General features: G+C 40.2%; 1 long non-coding RNA gene across 1 annotated transcript in view; it reads left to right on the top strand.

Moving 5' to 3' along the window:
- LOC135315216 (uncharacterized) overlaps positions 1 to 5,084 on the top strand; it is a 31,433-nt gene extending 26,349 nt beyond the window's left edge. The window contains exon 3 of the long non-coding RNA XR_010374670.1: positions 5,006 to 5,084. This is a non-coding gene — a long non-coding RNA (uncharacterized LOC135315216). The remainder of the gene's footprint in view (positions 1 to 5,005) is intronic.
- Positions 5,085 to 24,335: the final 19,251 nt, after the last annotated feature.

Raw genomic sequence — 24,335 nt, 5'->3', positions numbered from 1 at the left:
CTGAGGCTTTCTAAAACTCTGAAGCATTCCTACAAGAGGAAGAGGAAAGCTGAACAGCCCTTGTGTGCCCATTGATAGTAGCATTCTTCATTTTTTCCCTGGTTCTAGTCATGGTTTGAATGTGCTGTATAAATATTGGCTCAGTCTACCGTCCATCTGAGACAAATGTGTATTCTGGTTGTTTCTGTGCACAAGTAGTTCTCTGCAAGTGCTAAACCTGAATCTATGTAGTAGGTAGCTTTGTCTCTGGTCTTGTACCAGTCCCTGTCTCTTCAACAGATGTCGAACCTGTGTTACAGTCATATCCCTTGCTGTTCTTGCCCGGGCTTCTTGAATGGACACTGGACCTGACTCCCTACCTCACCTTGTGTGACAAATCACTGAAGTGCTGATGGAGCTGGTTGCTCTCCCCACCTCAGCCCTCCTCAGGTATTGCAAATCTGCATCCTGGGAAATTAGGGGATGGCCTTGCCTATGCTGTTGTCACCCTTGGTGCCTGACTTTAATGGAGCAGCCTCACTCTCACTGCTCCCTGACAGCAAATTACTTTGTTAGGAAGCATAAAATATTGGTTACTTTAATGAATCGGGTAAATTTTAGCTTTTTATTAGAAAAAGCTGAATCCCATTTGGAATTCAGAATTGGCACCATTTTATTTAGGCTACTAAAAATTTGATGTTTATGGATATTGTATGCAAATAATTAATCAGTATGGTTATACTGACTACTAAATAGTGAAATTGTCCCTAAAAGCATACTTCACTTCTTGTATCTGCTGTACCTGTTCTAGATTTATTGTTCTTGGGCTTGGATTTGAAGAACTAATTAATCTAAGTTCTGTTGACAGAAGTTTTAGTCACTAGTGTTTGTTGTTGTGCCACTTTGTAGAATGAAAGCGGCAAAGCTCCTCAACACGAGACGCTATGTTATCACAAACTTTGGGGATAAATGGTCTTTTTCTCTCTTTCTACTTATTGGAGAAAAAGCGTCCACAGAGGAGTTGATCCAGTGGTAATTAAACTGAATCCCATAATCAAGAGAGTTGGATGTACTGGAGCATTGTTCAGCTTTGCCAGGGGAGAAAAACATACTTTCTTACCTTTTGGAAAACCCAAAGTAAATTCTAGGATGGGCAAAATCATGTACCATCAACACTGCAAGTTCTTTGAAATATTTGCATTGTGTCATTGTGATTGGGTTTCATTTGTAACAGATTTTGAAGGATATTGTGACGTACAGTCATGAAGTGCTATGATTAATTACACTAGTAATTAGGAAGACCGTATAGGGTGCTGTGACTGGGACCATTGCATGGAGTTTAGAAGTGGTAGGCTCTTGCCTGGTAATTCTCGCTGTACAGAGAAGCCTGGCCCCAGATGGTTGGGGGTTCCCATTTTCACAGTCAGTGTTGCCCAAGCCATGCAGCACTGTGCTGAGCCCAGCAACTGACCCAATTACATGGGGTGGCCATGGCCACCCTGGCTGTCTGGGGCTGGATGTGGGGCTCTGTTGGTGAAGCTCACAGGATGGGTCTTTGTTTTCCACGCAGAGGGGGCTGCACAGGGGTCATCCTCAAGCATGTTCCAACTTGTTCCTGTCCCCCAGCATGCTCGTACCCCCTACCCTTCCGGTCTTCCCCCAGCTGATACATGTTAGTGCTTGTTCAGCTGCCTTGTAAAACAGGGGGCCCTGAACCTGCCTTTTACTTGGGTTAATTAACCTTCTATTCACATTTAAATATTAATTATTCATTTAATTAGCTCTTGTTAAAGCATGCTTTATACATTATATATATATGCTTTTCCTGATATATATCTTATATATAATTTATCTACGTATGTGTATATATGCTATATATACATGGATATAAATACATATACTCTGTAGTGCATATGTATATAAAGTGCATCTATGAGTACATAAGTAATACATAATGCCTATTTGTGTACTCACTTATATCTATATTTAATGTATACTTATATTTATATTCTATATTGCATATTTTATATTCTTGTACTGGGTGCTGGTGCCCAGGCACTGGCAGGGTGGGCTGCAGGGCAGCCTCTGTGAGGAGGGGCCGGGGCTGCCCCGTGCCAGACACAGCCAGTTCCAGCTGGCTCTAGCAGACCCACTGCAGGGCACAGCAGAGCCCCTCAGCCACAGGTGGAGTGCCTCTGGGAGAACCCATTTAGGAAGGGCCAAAAACACAGCATAGGCTGTGAGGTGACAGGAAAAAAAGTGTGAAAAACAGCCCTGCAAACACTGAGGTGAGGGGAGCAGGAGGAGGGGGAGGAGGTGCTCTGGGTTCCAGAGCAGAGATTTCCCTGTAGCCCCTGGAGAGACCATGCTGGAGCAGGTTTATCCTGAAGGACTGCAGCCTGTGGAAAGACCTGCACTGGAGCAGGGGAACAGGGTGAGGAGGAGGAAAGAGGGGTAGAGACAAAATGTTATGGACTGACTACAGCCCCCCATTCCCCATCCCCCTGTGCTGCTCGAGCTGTATGTGAGGGAGGCAAGTAGAGGAGCTGGCAATGAAGGAGAGGAGTTGAGCCAGGGAAAGGAAAGGTGTGGGGGAGATGTTTTAGTTTTCCTTGTTTCTCACTATCCAAATCTATTTTAACTGTCAATAATTTAAATTAATTTTCCCCAAGTTGGATCTGTTTTGCCTGTGACAGTAACCGGTAAGTGATCTCCCTGTCTTTATCTTGACTCACAAGCCTTTAAATCTTATTTTTTCCCCTTGTCCTCTCAAGAAAGGGGGAGTGAGAGAGTGGCTCAGTGGACGTCTGGCAGCTGGCCAAGGTCAACCCACCACAATTCTATAGTCTATATATTTTGTGTATCTATTTCTATATATAGAAACCTATGTATATACAAAAGTGTATATATATATTTTAATATGGGTACTTCCTGGTCCAAAGGAAGTGACCAGTCAGTCAGTGGGTGGTCTGAGATCATGTGGGTATGACAGTTTTAAAAAAATGGCAACCATCCAATCATCGAGAAGTATGAAAACATGTGAAAACATGTGGGGTATGACATAAAAGATGTGGGTCTACAGGTCTAACTTAGGCAGGAGCATCCTGCTCTGATGCCTTTCTGGTGTAGACAGGAAAGGGCAAGTGGTCCTATCAGCCAGTCACAGGGCAGTCTGTGAAAAAGTGGTGTACTGTGTTTTACGAAATGGCTAACCCTGGGGGCAGAAGCAGGTGAAGGGAACAGACAAGATGACTGGAAGATGTACAGGACTTTGGGGCAAGTGGGACACAGCGTGGGCAGTAGGGGCAGGGCTTCCTCTGCCATTAGGGTGGTGGCACCTCTCCCTGCCCATGCTGGAGGGTTGTCCCCATGCTGCTTTTCCCTTCCACCAAGCTCCCTCTGGTGTGTGACCTCTGTGCTGTACCCTGTGGCCCCATCTGTGTGCACCACCCCACGTGTAGTCCAGCAAAAGGGACCATCACTGCCCTTCACATTCTGGCAGAGCTACAGGAGATGCAGCCCAAAATATGGGCAGTCTTCATCCAGTGTGGGTTTGGGCCTGCCCCATACTATGTGCAGGACTTGATGTTCTTTCATGTTGAGTTTTATGAGACCCGTGTAAGATTGCTTCTTACCCTGTTCAGGCACCTGTAAGCAATGGCTCTGCCCTCAGGTTTATTGACTGAACCTCTGGTTTGGTGTTGTGTGTGGACTTGATGAGGTGTATTTCATCTCCTCTTCTGTAACGCTGATAAAAGTGTTGATGAGGGAAAGTCCCTGGACAGAATCCTAGGGAGTTAATCTTGTCACTAGTCTCTAGGTTGAACATTAATTTTTCCCCTTCCTGGTAAGCTCTTCCTCCTATATTTTTCATGTAAAACCTACCAAAAGCACACTAGGTGTAGTTAGTGTGTTTATTTCTGTTTGCTGAAATCTCACAATTTTAACAGTACAGCCATCAGGGCTGTTAGTCAATCGTTTGCTTTGAATTTCTTGAGCTAGCATTGTCAGTAGTGTTTATCTTCTTCAGAAGGGTTTCTCATTGGAGAAATGTCTTATCTTATGCAGGACTATTAAGGTTTTAATTGCTGGTTTGGGAGTATAGGGGTTTAGATACAACCTCTTGGCATGGAATCAGAGAAAGTGACAGCTGGAAGAGCTGGTACGCGAGAGGGAATGTCTCGGGCTGTTAGTGGAAGAAATGTCAGTTTTCTTTTCTCGTTTTCTGCATGACCTTAAGACATGGTGAAAACTGTAGTGCAAATACATCAGATCTCTGCCTTTCTGGTCTGTCCATCCGAGTGCTTTATACATAATTTATTTTCACCAATTGTTTAAATGTTTAACATATTATCAATGGTGGAAAGACTGCCAAGACATTGTACACATCAAAGTAATGGATATTCTGCCAGCAATTTGAGCATTTAATCAGCTAGGATTTAATTACACATTTTGTTTTCCAATCCTCATTACTTTTCAATTATTTTTTTCAAACTATTTTGAGGGGCACGAGTATATATTTTGAGACTTCTGAACTTTTTTCTTGATTTGAATGGTGATACTAGAAATACTGTGGTAGTAGCTGTTTCTTCTGTATTTATGTATGTTTTGAATTTATGGAATGCATTTAATGGAACATTTTTCATTAAGGTACTGTTCCTCACTCCAATCATATCTCTAATTCTACTTTAATGCATTATCAGTTATGATATCTTTCTACTGCAGCACATAAGCAACCAGTGAAACAGGAAATATTCACTATGACAAGCTTCTATGGGAAATTATACTTGATAATGTGAATTTTACCCATTGATTTTATGGTGCTCAGCATTCCTGTCATTTTTGTTCCATGTTTCTTAAAGGTTATTGAATGCAAAATGATGATATTCACTTGACTAGGAAGAATTAACTGATTAAACACAAAGTACCTGTGATGAAAAAAAGTTGTGTGAATGAGAGAGCTAAAACTAGATCTAGATTTACGGTTCAATATGACGACTCATTAAGCACTGTTTTCTTTTTACAGCTTTCTCTTGGTGCTGATTTGTTTAATATTCAGTGTACTATCTACTATAGAGCATTATTCTGAATTTGCCACTGGAACCCTTTTCTGGATGGTAAGTGAACTTTTTTTTGGAAAAACTCTAAACAGTTTGACTTAATCTAAATGGCTTCAGGTGAACAAGGGAGGTAACTGTTAAAATCCTCATGCAAAGTGTGCTGCCAGGACATTTAAAATAGTACCTGCTTTCATTAAAAGAAGGTCATAGTTTAATGGGCATGATTATTTTCTAGATCTGTAAACTATGAGAGTAATTGACAGATTAACGGTTTTTATATACTTGCTTTTCATAAGGTATGAAACCCTACTCTGTAGCATTTATAGTGGACAACTGGTGGTTGTCAGTCTTGTGCAGTGTGGAACAGGATATTCTATAGGCAGGAATGTATTTTTAAAATATATCTCTTTTAAGTCTTAAGGTAAAAAATTGGCCAAGAACCATGTCGCTCAGAACTATCTGAATCTTGCGGGTAAGTGATTTCTGTCAGACTAGTTTGCCAATATATAGAACAGGAAGGAAGAGCTTTTATCACGCTTCTGTGCATCAGTGATTTGGCTTTGAAGCTGGTGCGTGTTAACTGTTGTGGCTCTTAGCAAACCACCAGGGTGTCGGGTTCTTAAGCATAAATGAGTTTTTGTACTTGGTATTTTGCAAAACTGTAAAGACATTGTGTTGCTTATCTAATATCCTTTTCTTGCTATTAGGATCTTAAGTAGTAATTTAAACAGCAGGTGTTGTGATAGAAAAATCTGCTCACTTGGAGGTATACAGAGGTTGCTTATTGTTTTCACAGTAGGCAGGGAACTATTTTTTTTTATCACTGGACTGAGTGGCTAACTTACTTACAGATGAAATGTACCTGAACTGTGTTACCGGTCCTGAGCTAATAAGTCTCCTAAAAATGTGAAATCACATCCACCAGCCACCTATAGACTGTTGCAACATACGTACAATATTTTTAAGCGTCAACTTGAAGTATGTGGGAAATAAAAGTACAAATCATTTGCAAGAGGACTCAAGACAATGTTCCTCCTCTGTTCCCCCCTGCTCCTCTTCACCTGTAGAAATTTAAGAATGGAGATAAAACATCCATGATAAAAACGGAGTAAGTCACTTTTAAACAGTTGCTCACAATATCTGTATTTTAGGCATTCAAATCCTCTGATTCAATTTGTGATAATCTCAGTATTCTTACTGTAATTTCTTTTTGTGAAGTGGTGACTTCTAATGTGATGGATTTTGTTTTTCCATCTGATCTGAAAATAAAAATCGGTTATCTGTTTTCCCATGGCTTAGATTATGCTAGTGTATGCAGCTTTTGCATGCAATTGATGAAGCCATCATTAGGATCCCTGAGTTATTTTTGGGTTTCGATTAATGATAATCCTCTAACAAAAGTTGCTTGGCCTTTAAGCCATAAGTGACAAAGTGCTATATTCTGCCAATCATATATAGTCTTCTCATACTCACTGAAAGATGTAGAGTGATTATAGCTCAGTATAACCACCACCCAAAACAATAATAGTGGCAAAGATTCAATGCCTAGCTGATTGTTTTTGTGTAGATGGTATGTGCATGTGCAGACACATACTGTTGAACAAAAGATACTTGGTGAAGACAGATGTGTGGTTCATGTAGTACCCACATAGCATAGCTAGATATTTTTAAGTGATGTTATCATCTAAGAAATGAATCATGCATAGTCAGTGGCAGTGCTGGAGCAATTTCTTGGCCACCTTGTGTTACAAACTTACCCTGGAGGATACCTCTCTTGAATTCTCCTTCCTACTGTTTCCTTATCTTCCTTCCTAGAAACAGCCAGCACAGAGGTGAGCTGTTCTGCTGACTACTGTAGATTCACTTGCCTAGAAAGCATTTGTCTTAGAACTGAGAGTCTTAGAGTTTGCTCTGAAATAAAGTAATATCAATTACAACACTTGAAAGATTGCTTTTAGAGCTAATTAAATTGGTTCTTTTTCATAGAGTTGTGGGGTTTCTGTTTCTAGCAGCTAAATGGTTAGACCCCTGCTTGAAGCACTTCTCCCTACCTTTACCTGAAGGAATTTCAAACTGCATCTCCCATTTTACCCAGGAGAATGCTAACCTGCAGAAGCCTGGAGATCAATGCTCTTTTTACTCTGTAGTAGGTCATTACTCTGATCTGGTTCATACCCTAGTTGACTGTTCATGTATCCAGAGAGAGTTTCTCCCACCAAAATATAGAAACAAATGCCCATGTATTCTGCCTTCCGTGCCACTCTGCTCTCTTGAAAGTGTTTGAGAACAGTGGAGAATGCCAGGATGGTGAGAAACAAAATTAGACCAAATCATCTATTGGATCAGGTTCAAAATGAAATTGATTTCTTTCTCTCCTGATTGAAGGAACCTGTAATTCTTTGTATAGCCCTGTTAGTATGTCAGTAGCAAATAAATACAAGTATGTGATGCTTGTGGTATTTTCCCACTTGTGGAAAAACTGCTTTTCATTATGTTGAGCTAAATTAACAGTTGGGAAGGATCAACTTCAAAATTGTAATGTTGAAAGTTGGTAAGGCCTGACAAGAAGGATACCATTTGATACTTGTAGACACTTACATGTTTCTGTATTTTCTAAGAGAGGGTGAGATGATGTGCCAAATACAATTTTGGGTAATATGTGTGACTGTCATGGTTTTAGCTGGCATAGAGTTAATTTTCTTCACTGCAGCTGGCATAGTGCTGTGCTTTGGACTTAGAATGAAAACAATGTTGATAACACACCCATGTTTTGGTTGTTTCTGGGCAGTGCTTGTACTAGTCAAGGACTTTTATAGCTTCCCATGCTCTGCCAGGTGCACAAGAAGCCGGGAGGCGAGGGGGCACAGCTAAGAGAGGGGATTCAAACTGGCCAAAGGGGTATTCCATATCATGTAACGTCATGCCCAGTATGTTAACTGGGAGGAGCTGGCTGGGGGAGGGAGGCAGCAATCACGGCTTGGGGACAGGCAGTGTTGATCGGCAGGTGGTGAGTGGCTGTATCGTTTGTTTCTCTGTGTTTTTTTCCATTTTTTACTTTTTCCCTTTATTATATTATCATTATTGTTATTATTCTCATAATCAATTTTATAATTATTATTTTACTGTAATTATTAAACTGTTCTTATCTCAACCCACAAGGGGTTTTTTTGTGCTTTTGCTCTTCTGATCCCCCATCCCACAGGGGTGGGGGGAGTGAGCGAGTGGCTGCGTGGTGTTTAGTTGCCAACTGAGGCTGAACCACGACAGTGACTGAGGTAGATACGGCACATTAGGAACAGATGTAACTGCAGATGTGTCCTAAACCACTGAAGCCCTGTGTTTTAAAGACTTAATTTTTTAACGTTCTCAATACATCTGGGCGGTGTAAGATAGTTTCTTGTCAAGTGTGAAACCTATCATCATTCAGACAAGCTATGTGAATATACCAAGGAGAGAATATCATATCAAGGAGGCCCTCTAAAGTAGTGTTTGTAGTTTCAAGGGGAAAAGGGGGCTGAAGAAGCAGTTGCTGGAACTTAAAGTAAAAAAAGCCTCAAATCCTTGCTCGCTTGCCCCCACCCCCCAAGAATATGTTTTCAAGTCTCTGAAAATTCAAGTGAATTCTGGAGGAAAATAATACAACTCTTTGGCCCTGCATTTGAATGTTAAGGCCAATCTGTCATCTTTGAGACTATTGAAGATATTGCATAGCCACAGCTTCTGATACAGGCTGATGCTATGCCTCCCCAAATGCTGTAAATTGCTTTATTTGATGTCCTTGCTTGGGCTTAAAGGAAACTTCTTAAGCCATATTAAGTGATGAACAAGTGCAGTATTCTGGCAATCGTATATAGTCTTCTCATACTCACTGAAAGATGTAGAGTTGCATTTATGAAGAAAAGACAACAAGTAAATCTCCACCTGACCGTCACTGTGGTAAAGCCAGTTTACTTCCATGGTAGTAGGACTGGTGAAATTGTTTGTGTTGAACTTGCAAACGCTGTCATTTGAAGCAGGCTTTTGTTCTCGTACTAGCAAGTATTTTGTGTATTCACTGCCACTCTTGGGAGGCTTTTTTTCCAGCTCTGTCTGAGATAATATAATTTAATTTTACGGTATACATACATTTTATGATCTTTGTTAATTCCTGGTTGTTTCTTTTTTTCCTCTTACTATTTAGCAAGCCAGCAAATGAGGGAAGTGACAGTGACATTGGCACAATGAATCATGCTGATAAACACCAACAGAATATGTAGTGAAGAACATAATTCCTCCTGAATTTTTTATACTTGCAGAGTTTCAGATAGTGTTTGAAATGGATCACAAGACTTCTAGGTAGAAGAACAATGTACATGTTATTTCACAATCCACAAAGCTTAAATACACTTGCAGGGCTTTTTTTATTCAGATTGCTGCATGTAGTGTGGTACAAAAAGGAATCTTTAGTTTCCCCTGCTGCCATCGGTCCTGGATCTATACTGTTGGGAGCTTTTTCACTTGTCTATCCATCAGTATTTATGACCTGCTGCATGAGGAAGTTCTTGTACAATGCCTGGGGAAACAAGGACAATGGAACAGGCCACAGTTGTGAATAAAGTGTTTGCAGCACTTAAGGCACTACTACGTCATGATCTGCCTTCTAAACTTACGCTGTCTTCCCCTCTCTTCAGCTCCTGTAGATGTTGGAATTTTCCAAGCAGGAAGGGCAAATACGTTTTTCCAAAATAATTGCAGCCACTCTAGTTACAGAATGCATAATGGGAGGGCATAGCATCTCCGCTTGTTGCAGTATACAAATGCTGGATCTCACAGAACTCTGGAACCATGTGCCGTGGTCGTTTCTTCTTTTCATACACTTACAGAATAATTCAGGTTGGAAGGGACCTCAGGAGTTCTCTAGTCCAACATGCTGCTCAAAACAGGGTCAGTGATGGGATCAGACCAGTTTTCTCAGGGCATTATCCCATCAGGTTTTGAAAATCTCACAGGATGGAGACTGTAGCCTTTCAGGGCAGTCTTCCTGCCATGCACTGCTGTTAAGAACCTGGCTCCATCTTCTCAATAACCTCCTTGTATGTATTGAAAGGCAGCTCGGAAGTCCCCCATGCATTCGTTTCTCCAGGGTGAACAAGTACAGTTCCCTCCGCCTCTCCTCAAAGTGCATGTGGTCCAACACCGTGACAACCTCGATGGCCCTATGTGGAACTTGCTCCAGTTTATCAAAGTCTGTCTTGTAGTGGTGGAAAAAAACAGGTGCAGTATTCCGGGTGCAATCTAATGAGTGCTAAGTAAAGGGGGATAATCACTTTCTGTGTTCTCCTGTTGTTAGCTTTTATCACTTCTGTGTGTTTGGAGGAGGTTGTCTTTAAAGACCTGCTAGCTATACTGAGTCTGTTGACCCTTCAGAGCTGCCTCCCATGTCCCCAACCTGTCTGTTCCCTGAACAATTGAAAGTTTGCTATCCTAAGTTAGGGTCTGTACTCCATTCAGCATCTTGAATTGCATTATTTCTTGGATGCTACATCCAAGGCATTGTCACTGATAATTATATCGCCAACTACTTTTTACTTGTACTTCTTATCCTGATCACGTGGTCTGTGACAAACTTCCACCATGATGTCATCTTCAGTGGCCTGTTGTCAGATAATGATTTAATGCACTAAGGGCTTTATACCTGACTTCTTCAGAAGTTTGCCATGTCTTTTTTTAAGTCCACTGTCTGATGTCCCTGTGCATTTCTTCCAGTATGTGCTCGTTTTGGCTGGGATAGAGTTAATTTTCTTCATAGTAGCTGGTTTTGGGCTATGTTTTGGTTTTGTGCTGAAAACAGTGTTGATAACACAGGGATGCTTTAATTACTGCTGAGCAGTGCTCACACAGAGTCCTGGCCTTTTCTGCCTCTCATCCCACCACAACAGCGAGTAGCTGGGGGTGCACAAGAAGCTGGGTTGGGACACAGCTGGGACAGCTGACCCCAAATGACCAAAGGGGTATTCCACATCATATGATGTCATGCTCAGCATATAAAGCTGGGGGAAGAAGAATGATGTGATGGCATTTGTCTTCCCAAGTAACCGTTACGTGTGATGGAGCCCTGCTTCCCTGGAGATGGCTGAACACCTGCCTGCTGACCGGAAGTAGTGAATTAATTCCTTGTTTTGCTTTGCTTGTGTGTGCAGCTTTTGCTTTACCTATTGAACTGTCTTTACTTCAACCCATGAGTTTTATCACTTTTACCCTCCAATTCTCTCCCCCTCCCACTGCGGGGTAGTGTGTGGTGCTTAATTGCTGTCTGGGGTTAAACCACAACAAGTATCTCGTGCCCTAAATATTGGAGCAGGTACTCTTTTAAGAAATCTTCCATTTTTATCACCAGAACAAATTGGCAAAACTGAGCAGCACACTGAGCCAAAAGAGCAGTATGAGGGGTGACTATGAGAAGTTCTGTAACGGGGACTGCTCAAAAGAGAGAATTCTATTGTATACTAAAAACAAGTTTCTGAAATAATCCTGCCCAGGATGGTGTTTATGAACTTGAGATACAGCCTCACAAATTATCATGCCATGCCTGAGTACCAGAGGGTGGGTAACCAGGGTGTATGGTGTGTTCAAAGAGTAACAATTTGAGGGTAGGGGAGGGAGTGTGGCTTTCTTGCCTTTTTGTGGACCACACAGTAAAAAGCCTGTTCTGAACAGGCATGTGAGCATCCGAATTTTGGAACTGGTTTAAAAATCCTTTTAAAAAGTGTAATAATACTTCTGGTAAAAACAGGGAAGAAAAAAACTGTTAAATAGCTGTCATGTGTATGTGTGTGTGTCCATGTTCCAATTTAGTTACCCTCTAGACACTTTTGGCACTCATGGAGATATTTTTCAGGGTTCACTTGCCTTTTTAATAGCTTCTTCCAAATGCAAGTCAAGAACAGTGATTATGGGATTTCCTACAGTCAATACTTAATCTTGAGTCAACACTGTTCACTTTCTGTCTTTGATAGAATTGACTCCTAATTATTACTTGTTTATCTGCTACCTTCCCAATGGTTTCCGTAAGTGCTCCTTAAATACCATGTGACTGAGTGCAGAATGAGTTTGTGATTCCTGCCTGATCTACAGAGCTGCGTCTGCATGCACTTTTCTGACACTCTTCTGGCTCTTGAACTGTGTTCATCTTGAAGAAGGCAAAACCTGACAGCTGTCTTTTTGTTCCATCATGCTTACCTGTTGCTTGTTATTCTTTTTATAATGTCCTTTCAAAATGCATAATCTGAGAAATTAAGAAAACAGGCATAGTATTATTTCTTTTTTAATTTGAAATCCTATCTGCTTTAAGTAATTTCACACTTCAACTCTTCACTGATATATTTACAGATAGTTTTGTAATAAATAATTAAAAGAAGAAGACTTTAAATATTAGAGTTGGTTTTAATCTACTTGTCCGTAAAATAAATATATGCACTTTTATCATTACCTTGGATTTGTGTCAGAAGTCAGCTCTTCTTCCATTGACCATATTTCTCAGAGTTCTAACCATTTTACTTCTCTTTGCATTCACTTGTTAAAAGTTTCCCTGTGAGTTCAACAGATCAATTAAATCATTGCTGATTGCTTATGATGTCTTTCATTACAAAAGTTCTGCTTGCCTAACTGTTTTTTTTTTTTTTTACTTTTAGTATTTGTAACTTGTATGTAAGTCCTCCTTTTATACTCCTTGTTCTAAGAAGGGTCCTCTAAAATCTTATTTACTGTAGTGTTTAAAGTTATGCTTCTTCAGCCACATTCTTTGGGAGGTCATCAAATTTACATGGACATGTCTGATTCTTGATGTATAAAGCTTTCTTTCAGGTGTGCATATTATACAACAAATTTATATAATTTCACTACTTAGTATTGTTGGGTGATTGTTCAAAACAAAGAATGTCTTGAGCTATTCTCAGAAAGCTGCTGTTATATTAGCACAGACTTTTTGCGTGACCATAGGCAAACCTTGAAATTGTCCAAGACCACAGTAGCTCAGTTACTGAGAGTAAAAATAAAAAAAAAGGTGTTTAGGAATATTTTTACTTAAAGTCCCCATGGAAATTATTGGTTTTATTTAAAAAATTGTGCCAGAAAAGGAAATACTGGTTTTTAGCAAACACTGCATAAGCTTGTCCATCTATTTTTTCAGGCTTCCTTCATTGTGTCACATTTAGGTAACATTTTATCCTTTCACTTTGTCCCAGATTTTAATTCCCTAATAAATACAGTTATAATTTTATCTTACTCTAAGATAATTCTATTGAAAAAATATTTTTTAAAAGTTGCCAAAGCTTCTTGTATAGGCTTTTACCTATACAGCAAGAGGCCGTAATGTTTTCTTTATGATGCAGTAGTTTGTGTGTCAGTTTTGATTTGTAAATGGCATCTAGATCTTTAAGGATATGGCATTAAAAAATAAACTATAAAATGGGCCAGGTGTAGTTCCTCCTTTGAGGATTAATCTGATTGTTTTCATGGTTAGAGGTCATATATTTTTCTACCAGGAGAGGTCACCATGGTAGTTTACAAAAGAGATTTTTGTTTTTATTGTAAAAGACCTTGCAAAGAGAGAGTTTCTTAGCTCGTGGGAGTAATTTCAATAACTGTGCTGTTCTAAAAACGAGAATAAAATTTTATTTTTATCATACACATGATGTTATTACACACTCTGAATAACAGAACACAATAAATCTTCAATTTGTGTAAGGACAGTGTTGTAGCTTAAGGGGAAATTTTTCACTGTTTTAAATCTTGATGTTCATTATCTTTTTAATTTAAGAATACGAACAGTGTTCTTGACTTTGAGAAAATAGAATGTTTTTGCTATAAAGCATATTGATTCAACTTTGTTAATTTAATTTCTACTTGTGTGCCATGATGTATTTAACGTTGCAGCATTGCAATTGAAAAGAAGGAGGGATAGGAAATATATTGTTTATCTTATTGCACTTTCCAATTCAGAGCACATAATCCAAATGTGAAATCACTGCAACGTTTTCAGGCTAAGTGGTAAAGGCAAATCTGTGTAGGAATTGATATACCGGATTGGACCAAAAACTCAGTTATTTCAGCATTGTATCTCTGATTGTGGTCTGTTTTCAATGCAAAATGGGAAGACTTTCTTACAAAACTATTATATATTAAGATAGGTAAAGCACTTCTGAGTCGTCTTTTTCTTTCACTGGGGTTTCATTAGATTCTAGTGATATTCTCCTGATGGGTGCTGTTGTTTTCTGGGGCTTAGGGGATAAGACTTTAAAGGGCATGTGCTGTACTAGAAGCTTTCTGCAGGAGAGCCACAAACAAGGTGGATAGTCTTGATGTTTGAGCTGGGATCACCTTCCATCTTTCAGCAGGGCTGGATCCTGGATTCCAGTGGTTTTTCTAGATGAGCTCATCTCCTGTGGTACCTCTTCCGTTGTGAGACAGACTTTATGCATCTGTTTTCCTCTGATATATTTCTTTGCTGGAGAAAAGAACAACGTATCTTCCAAACACATTAACAACTGTAGTTCATAGTGGTACAATACTAGAGGGTACACAATACCTTTAAAGACTCTGTTTTCAGGGTCCTCACTTGTCTCTATTGTAGGCCTTCACTGCCCTCTCACACTGCTTGGTTGCTAGTGATCCTCATGTAGTGACTACATTTAGCATGTAGCTTTTTATTAATATTCTTCTGTTTCCAAATCCTGTTCTAGGAAAGGCCAAGATGTAAGATTAGGAGCTCCCACATCAGCTGCTGCTTAAGCTTTTCAGAAGAGAGGCTCATGCTGTGGCTGTATTTAGGAGTCAGGGCTTAAGGGGAGGGTCTCATGAAATCATGAGTTCTAGGCTGCAGATGGGTCACTTTGTTCTGTGTCTTTCCTGAAGTCACTGCTCGGTTTTGGCTTTATATAATGATTTCTTCTATATCATACACCATGAACACATCCTCCTGCTGTATATATAAGCTAAGCTTCTCAGAGTACCCCAAACTTCAGAGTACCAAGTGATAGGTGGCTTACTTAAGCCAGCTAAGGCATGAGTGTATTTAACTGCTCTGTTTCTGAACTGGACGTCAGGATGGCTTTTTTTTTTTTTGAAAGTGGTGAGTTGAAGACACCATTTTCAAAGTGTGTGTTTTTAAAAGAGGACTCACTCTTCCTGTCTACAGTGGACGAGCTCTCCTGTTCCTTTATTTTTGTCTCTGCTTTTGTCCCTTCTCCTATTTAAGCTATGCAGTCGTGTCATAAAATGCTGTGTCATCTTTAATCTTTTAGCAGAACAAGGCTGCATGGTATGTAAACTTAATTTAGTCTTCTCTATGATTTATGGTGAAGTGTATATATTCTAATAGGTTTGAAGGCATTTTCTCCATCCCATCAAAGCAATGAGTGTTAGAAAGTAAAAATGGTGGAATTTTTATCCATTTCCTGGTTTTGTGCCAATTTATAACTCTAAATCTGGCACTTAGGCCCTTCTCCAGGTCTGTTCAATAAAGTGATATGTTGATAGTCTAATACATGAAGTTCACAGGTACTCCTCCTGCTAGCCTCACCAGATCATTTCTTACAGATGATAACGGATTTCTTACAGGTTATGGTATTCAGAGTAGGTCCCATAATATGTAGTGGCATTTTGTGATATTTGTGTAGTGTACATTGCCTGAGTAACAGTAGGTGTTAATGAGGTCCAAACCCGTGAAGGCACAGGTAAACTACTTCAGTAGAAAAATACAAGATTTCTTTTATACTATGGAAGAGTCAGGCTATGTTAGTATGAAATACATCTGAATAAAAAAAGCCACAACTCAAAAGCTTTTCCTCTATTCTTTCATTCCTAGAAAACCTGGGAGAGAGAAAACAAGAGGGGGCAATCCCTGTTGCTTTCTGAGTTTCTTGTTGGTCTGTGGGAAGATGAAAAAATAGATCAGGAATATTATATTATTAAAATATGAAATTTTTGAAATAGGTATGGAATATTGTTTCATACATTAAACATATTCGGAAAAAATTTGAGTCCACAAGTCTTTCAACACATTCCATAAGCTTAAGTTGTCTGCTAAGTGATCTTGCTGAGCTGTCATGGTCTTTCTGGAATCAAATGTAACTATCAAGCTTCTCCATGTGAATTATAATACAATTATTCTTGTGGGTTATATTACCTTGTGGATTGCCCAAATGCAGTGTAGAACATGTTGTTTTGGATTATTGCTGTGTGCTATTCAGCACACAGCTTGTGTAGCAAGTATGGCTGAGACGAATTAACAAAGGGCCAACTCATAATGCCCTTAGTCAAATTTACTCACTTCTTACTCTAGCTCTACAGACTTTTCTGTACAAAGTGGTTTCAGAATGTGGCCCAAGAGACTAGAGAAACATTTCTTACTTGGGAGTGAGAGGAAGGTGGAGAGGTACATGCAGGATTTTTCTAATTCCTGTCCTTGAAATTTTGAGACCCTCCCAAATCAAAAGGTTAAGAAACATGGATATGATTATTTACAATTCCAAAGTGGATATTCACATTGGATAGATTCCACTTCCCCTCCTAGCAGAGGTGGTCCCTTCAGGTCAGGCTTCAAGACGCGCTGTTGGGGAACTGGAAAGTTCCTGTGGGGTACTGGTGGACCTATAAAGAAATTAAGAATTTCAGGCACTAATTTCTTGATTGACTACTTGATTGTGTTTGCCTTAGTGGTATCTTTCTGAATTAAGCAATTCTAGAAAACAGTCCTACTCAAAAATAATTGAGGCTGTAGTTAATTTTCTTTGTAGAAAAATTGTTACCTGCCTAAACAGAATTAAAAAGTAAATATTCCTCTCTGACTCACCCAACTCACTTGAATGATAGTTGTCACAGGTAATGTGACTAGAGCACCATGTGCTTCCCTCGGTAGCGTACAACTTCATTCTGCACAGGAAATAGCAAATGTCAATACACCGAAAGATAAAGATACTTCTGGTATGGAGTCAGCCAATTCAGCATATTTATCAGACATGCATGGAAATATTTTTTTGAGAAATGTTAAACAAATCTTTTTATATCCAGACAACAGACTTTTAAACATTAAGTGCCTTCATTTGATCTAAAAGATCTAAGTCTAAATAAGCTAATGATACTATAGGACTCTTAGCAGTGTTTAGCGTCTTTTCTTCTCTATATTGGATATTATATTTTCACATATGATGCCTGGCATCTTTATAAAAGCAAGCATGATGGTAGGAAATAAGTATTTTCAGTATCAGTAGGTTTTTATATCATTTGAGTAACTATTAAGCTAAACAGGTTCCTAAACTGACATTTTCAACTCTAAGGACTGGAAAACCTTGAAGACAGGTTATCAGATTAAATTTTGGACATAAGTACACGTGTGCAAACATTTGGACTATTAAACCTTTATGCCTGCTTCTGAGGCTTCATTGTTTAGAGCTGCCATTCCTTGATTGAATCTTCGTGAGCACACACTATTCATTTAGCCATCCCACTTCCTCCTTTTACCCGAGCACCTAAATATTCCAATAAAAAAAAGTGAAGAGAGCCTTGTGTGTGCTCTCCACCTAAAACACAGCTGCAGCTGAAAAAATACTCGTCTTTTTCATGTGTGCACTTTAATCACTCCAGCCGAACTCCTTCCCTTCTCCTGCTTCCCCTGTGCAGTTATCCATAACCGTACTGGAACATATTGTAAATTCCAGGCTATATATTTCATTTACACATGCTCCTGTATAAAATGTTGATATTCTGTGTTAATGTGAGCTCTTTTTTTTTATTTGTTCATCAATGGCATTCTTGGGTAAAAGTTGATGGCTTTTCCACGAGATTTTCTTATTTGACTGATTGAATTAGATATGGATGGAGGTTATTTGCATACATATTTCCCTTTAAGTTTATTTTTTCATATTTTAAAAAAATAATAGAATGGAGTTATACTAAGAATAGCATAAAAATTATTATGTATTATTTTATTATTTATTTGAGATGGGGGGAAGAAAGACCTATGCAGTGGCTAGACTTAAGAAAAAGGAAAATTAAAAAACCAAAGATGAAATTAGTTTAAGGGCTTCCACCTGAGTGGGCAAAGACTATCATAGGTGTCTGTTTTGGCTTTTTCCCCCCCAGACAACAGGGACTAGCACAGAATAATGGAATGCTGCTACTGACTTTAGCGAAGATATTAGGTAGTACAAGCCCAGTCTAAAAACTGTAATTACAGTATATGTCAGTTCTTTACGGTGGATGGGCAGTAACTGCATGTTAAATGCTTTCCCTGGCATTACTGTGGCAATTTGAACTGCCAAGAGTATCCTTTACCACTAACAAAACAGGAAGAGACTAACATGAGTGTGAAGGATCTGGTCCGTACTGTTGTTTCCTTACCCTGCTTCCTGGAAGATAATTCTGGTTGCAGTGCTGCCTAAAAACCCTCTCCACTGGTATATTTGTCAATACAGCGCGCCTCTGGCCGTGCCTCTGGAGCAGGTCCAGTGCCCTAGACAAAGGATGAAGCTCTGTGTTTTTCCACACCTGTCTCATGATTCTTCGATGGGATATGGGAAAAGCCCTGAGAGTTTGTGGCAGCTGTTCTGTTCAAGGGATATGCAGCTTTACTTTCCCTTTCTTTCCTCATAGGAGTTCAGAGAAGGGTTGCTGAGAACAACAGAAGGCTGGCATTCAATGCTGATTGCGAGATAGAGTAGCCAAGGGTATTTATTAGCTCTATTTTGATCAAGCCTGATGTGGCTTTTATTTTGTTTAGGTAATAGTTTGTTCCTATGTGCTACTTTTGGTTCTGATTTCATTAAAGGAGTTCATCCCCAGCCTTCTGTTGATGCCAAATGGCTTTCCAGGTTTATGAAATCTGCTGAGAATCCTCCATCATGTATTTCTTCCTTCACCACTTGCAGGAGAAGGGGAAAAATACTGCTGGGAGCCTAAATAAAAGAGTTTTGCGGGACCCTTGTGAGTATAATCCCATTTTGAAAACAAGCGTTCTGGAAAATTTCAGAAGCTAGAGAAAGATCTCAAACTGACATACAGATGGATGTCAATCATCAGAAGCATATTTGGCATACTATTTAGTTTGCAGATATTTTTTTTGCTATTTTTTTTACAGATTTTTTCTGGTTCATATTCTATCCACAACTTGCCACCATCTTTTGCTGCCATTTCGGTGAGAACAAGTATTTTTTTCTGGCTTTCCAGAAAATTGCTGGGTTTTTTTCTTTACCAGAAGGTAGATGTGAGGCAATAAATTTCAGGTTCTGAAAAGTGCTTATGTATATAGGAGGAAAAGGATGTAGGTCAGGGCTTTTTTAAAGGTGGACTTAGTGAGGTGAAGCTTGATCAGGCTTGACAGCCCTGGAAATAGATGTCTTCTATCTTTCATTAGAAGTATACATAACAACAGTGTAAGTTTCATAATCTTCCTTCTTTTCTTTTTTTTTTTTCTTGGAGGGACCACCTATAGAGCTGTGATGTTTGTCCAGTTTCCATGCTTTTTTGGTCTTTGGCCTGTCCGAGGCTGCCAACAAATGTGTTAATTGCTGTGGTTTTGGTAATGTGGACGCCTGTCCAGGACAAAATGAACTGAGACCAGTAATTAGTTTCAAATTTATTAAAGAATTAGATTCCTCCTTCTTCCTGCTTCCTGTCAACAATTTATTTTTCCTTTCCATTGATGGTGCAACCTTTTTGAATTCAGCAGGGTTTCCCGAACACAACTCAGGTTCTTGTTGGTAGCTGAAATAAAATCATAGGTTCTGGAACTTGCCTTGAATTAAATGCCCTGAGGCCAGATAATAGTTTTAATTATAGCTTTTAAAAGTACCCTCAGAGGATCATTATGGAATAACCTAAGTCTACGAGGTTTTTGCTTCCTCAGCACTTATCAGCTTGTCTCCTTTCTACACAATTTTTTATCTAACTGACCCAGTGATTCTGATATGCAGTTTCTGTAGAAATGATTCTTCCACTGCCATCAGTGTTGTTTGCTAGGACCGACATTGAATAAACTGCCACTGAGTGGCAGAAGCATGCTTTTGATGTGGTTGGATGCCATGTTTGTTTTAATTTGAATTGCTATGGATATCTTCCCTTACCAAAGGGTTAAGTTACCAACATTGTCAGCAAAAACACATAAGTTACGCTTTCTAATTGTGTTTCTTCCTCTAAGACTGTGAACACTTATTTCTGAGGTGGAGCTCAGTGTAGCTCAGCCATTTTGGTCTGAAGATAAGGACATGGAGCTGTTTGCTTCAGAAATGCTCTTTCAGTTTAAGCTTTTGTACTAGCTTTCTGCCTAATTATAGAAAGAAGTGCTCATGACTTCACAGTCTACTGCAAAACTTCAATGCTGTTCCTCCAGTAGGTCTATTAGGTTCGTATAGACAGTGGTCTGCTTCCTTTGGTGGAAATAAGACATCCTTAATAAGAGACTCAAAATCAAATGCTACTGAGTGATGATATCAGGAACCTGCTAAAAATGTAGATAATGTAATAAGCAAGAGAGCATTTTGCAAGATTCCTGAAATGCAAGAATTGTTTTCATTTGAAGGTTGTTCTTGAATTGTGCCTTGACTATTATGCTTGAATAAATGTTTGCATTTAGGTTTCAGACAGAGCACAAACTTAGAAGTCTAATACATTAATTTAAAAAAATCAAACTTGTGGAGCTGATTTGCTGTGTATTTTCTTGTGCTTCTGCCTTGAAACTGTGCTGTAAACTTCCTTAGCTTTCTACTAATCCTTGGTTTTAGTCAGGCTAAAAGTGCCATGAAAACAGAGGAAGACTGTGCATATTTTCTTGGTTCTCATTCCAGGCAAAACAAGGAGGTAGAAGTGAATACAGAGATGTTAACCTAACTTTGTTAAAAAATCAAAATTGACGTGAAGCTTTGCATAGTAGTGTTGAGTTTTTCTTATCTGTTTTTCAGATTTGAAATACTTTGGTGTCTTTTCAACCATTCAGAATGTCAGTTTTAAAGACATGCTGGTATTGTTGAATAATTGTGAAATACTGTGAAAATTGTGATTTAAGTGTGTTTACACTTTGGGTGCTTTAGAATTCCCCAGGTGCAGATTGCAAGCATGTTCAAGTTAAAATACAAATATTTTCCAAAGCTGTAATTTATGTAGTAGGTGTTTGGTGACTCTGAGTTACTGGATACAGTTTGGGTTGGAACAAAGCCTAGAAGCTGTATTTTGGTTGTGCTAGCATATTGCAATGGCAGAGGAAAACAAGGAAGGAAGGATCAAAGATCTCAACAAATCTGTCCGTGTTGTGATCTTTACTCATCTGCTTTCTTTAGAAGTATCTGAAAGTATACTGATCCTTGGTTATGCACAAGTGCTTTACAATATAGTGCTACAGAAGGAAGCAATGCTAAAATATAGATGTAATTTATTTTACACACTGTGTATATACTGCTCACCTCAGTCACTGAGGCGAGCAGCTCCAGTGCCAGCACAATGTGCAGTAGAATGCTCTAGCGTGGTGCACAGGGAGGGGTCCTGAGCCAGGGGAACAACAGTGGGAGCAGAGAGACCTTCCAGGAGCCTGAAGCTTGGGGGACAGCAGCTGACAAGACCTGGGTGGGTCCAAGGTCCCCTTCCCCTGTAAAGAAAAGAAATCCCTGGGGAGTGCTAGTGACCAGGAGAGGCAAACAGGGCATGGTGGGAAAGTTAGCACACAGGAAGGGTGCTGTAGCTCTGCTGGTTCAAGTGGGCAGCAATGGTATCCACCTGGCAGAAGGCTGTGTCCTCTCTGAACTGTGCACCTGCCACAGCTGACACAGCTTCTCAGACAGAGCTGTGGCAACATGCTGCCTCCCAAATGTCAGGCTACAGGATGTGCCCAATATACAGACCAGACCCACTTCTTAGGGAAGTCTGCTGCCTCCCTGGGGCCCGGGTTAAAGATGTGAAGAGACTTCCTACCCTGGTATGGCTCTCAGATCCAAAAATCCATTATTGATTTTTCATGTAAGCAGCAAAGAATTCGCAATAAGAAGTCCAAGGGCAATCAAGGGAGACTTCAGGGCCTTGGGATGGCTGGTTAAGAGATCAGGAGCACAAGTAGTGTTCTCTATCCTTCCAGTTGCAGGGAATGATGAGGGAAGAAACAGGAAGACCCAGAAGATCAATACCTGGCTTTGAGCCTGGGGTCACCAGCAGAATTTTGGGTTTTTTTGGTCATGGGTCTGTCTACACAACATCAGGCCTGCTGGTGACAGATGGGGTACTCCTGTCTCAAATGAGGAAAAAGATCTTTGTGCAGGAGTTAGCAGAGCTCATTGAAAGAGCTTTAAACTAGATTTGAAGGGGAAAAAGGCTAAAACCATACTTGCTAGAGATAAGCCTGGGCATGGCACGCCAATGTTTGAGGGACAGTGTGCTAGCGAGGTCCTTCAGTCTGCCTCACAGTGTGCTGAGTACACTGGAGAGGATTTGAAATGTCTCTATACAAATGTGCACTGCATGAGGAATAAACAAGAGGAGCTAGAAGCTTTGGCCCAGTCATAGAGCTACTACATCGTTGGCATAAGTGAAACCTGGTGGGATGAGTCCTGTTACTGGGGTGCCATAATGGATGGTTATAGGATTTTCAGGAGGGATAGGCAGGGCAGGTGAGGTGGGAGGGTGGCTCTGTATGTAAGGGAGGGGTTGGGTTGTATGGTGCTTACAGTTGGTGATGACACGGTTGAGAGCCTCTGGGTAAGGATGAATTGGAGAGCAAATCAAGCTGATATTGTTGTGGAAGTCTACCGTTGACCACCCAGCCAGAACAATGACACTGAAGAACTATTCTACAAGGAATTCACAGATACCTCTATATCAACTGCCTTTGTCTTTATGGGTGATTTCAACTTCCCAGACATCAACTGGGAATATCATACAGCAGACACAAACTGATGCAGGAAATTTCTGAAGCATGTTGAAGATAACTTCTTGGCGCAGGCAGCTGACTAGGAAAGGTGCCCTCCTAGATTTGCTGTTTGTAAACAGAGAGGGACTTCTGGGTGACGTGGTGATTAGTGGCTGTCTTGGTCACAGTGACCATGAAATAATAGTTGAATTTCAAAAGTTGGTGATAGGATAAAAAATTCCAGCAAAACTCTGATCCTGGATATGAGGAGAGCAGACTTTGGACTGCTGAAGCAGCTATTTAGTAAGATACCCTGGGAATCTGCTTTTGAAGGTATTGGGGTCCGTAAACGCTGGTCACTTTTTAAAAGCCATCTCTTAAGAGCACAGGAGCAGGAAATTCCTAAGTGTCAGAAGTCAAGCAAGCAGGGCAGAAGGCCGGCTTGGCTGAGCAGGGGTCTTCTAGAACTTAAGCAGAAAAGGACAGTGTATGGACATTGGAAGCCAGGTGATGCAGGAGGACTACAGAGATGCTGTTCACCATGGTAGGGAGAAAATTTGTATGGCCAAAGCTCAATTAGAGCTCAAACTGGCCAGCACTGTGAAGGACAACAAAAAGGGATTTTTAAAATATGTTAATAGCAAAAGGAGCATCAGAGATAGTATTGGGACATTGCTTGACAAGGTTGGTCACCTCACAAATAGGGACATAGACAAAGTGGAAACATTTAATGATGGGCCCTGGGAATCCCAGAGCCCTGTGTTGGAAGAACATCACTGGGGGGATGATAAACTCCCAGCTGACCCTGAGCTTGTTTGAGACTTGCTGCACTAGCTGGATGTGCATAAATCTATAGGGCCTGATGAGATTCATCCCAGGGTACTGAAAGAGCTGGCCAATGTCATCGGGGGACCTCTTTCCATTATTTTTCAATGGTCTTGGGAGTCTGTAGAGGTCCCAGTTAACCGGAAGCTGGCAAATGTTGTCCCAGTTTTCAAGAAGAGTAAGAAGGAAGACCCTTGTAATTACAGGCCTGTCAGTCTCACTAAAGTACCTGGTAAAATTAAGGAGAAGGTTATTCTGAGAGTTACTGAAAAGCACTTGAGAGACAATGCAATCATTAGTCATAGCCAGCACAGGTTCATGAGGAGAAGGTCCTGCTTAACAAACTTAATTTCCTTTTATGGAAGATCACCTGTAGTTGACCAAAGGAAGTCAGTAGATGTGGTAGTTTTGGATTGTAGCAAAGCTTTTGATAATGTCTCTCACAGTATCCTTCACAGAATCACAGAATGGTAGGGGTTGGAAGAGACCTCTGCCAATCATCTTGTCCAAGCCCCCTGCTTGAGCAGGTACACCTAGAGCAGGGGGCACAGCACCATGTCCAGGTGGGTTTTGAATGTCTCCAGGGAAGGAGACTCCACAACCTCTCT

Source organism: Phalacrocorax carbo, chromosome 1, assembly GCF_963921805.1.
Source record: "Phalacrocorax carbo chromosome 1, bPhaCar2.1, whole genome shotgun sequence".
Taxonomy (NCBI): domain Eukaryota; kingdom Metazoa; phylum Chordata; class Aves; order Suliformes; family Phalacrocoracidae; genus Phalacrocorax; species Phalacrocorax carbo.
The sequence above is the reverse complement of the archived record's forward strand: the minus strand, read 5'-3'. Positions and strand labels throughout refer to the sequence as shown.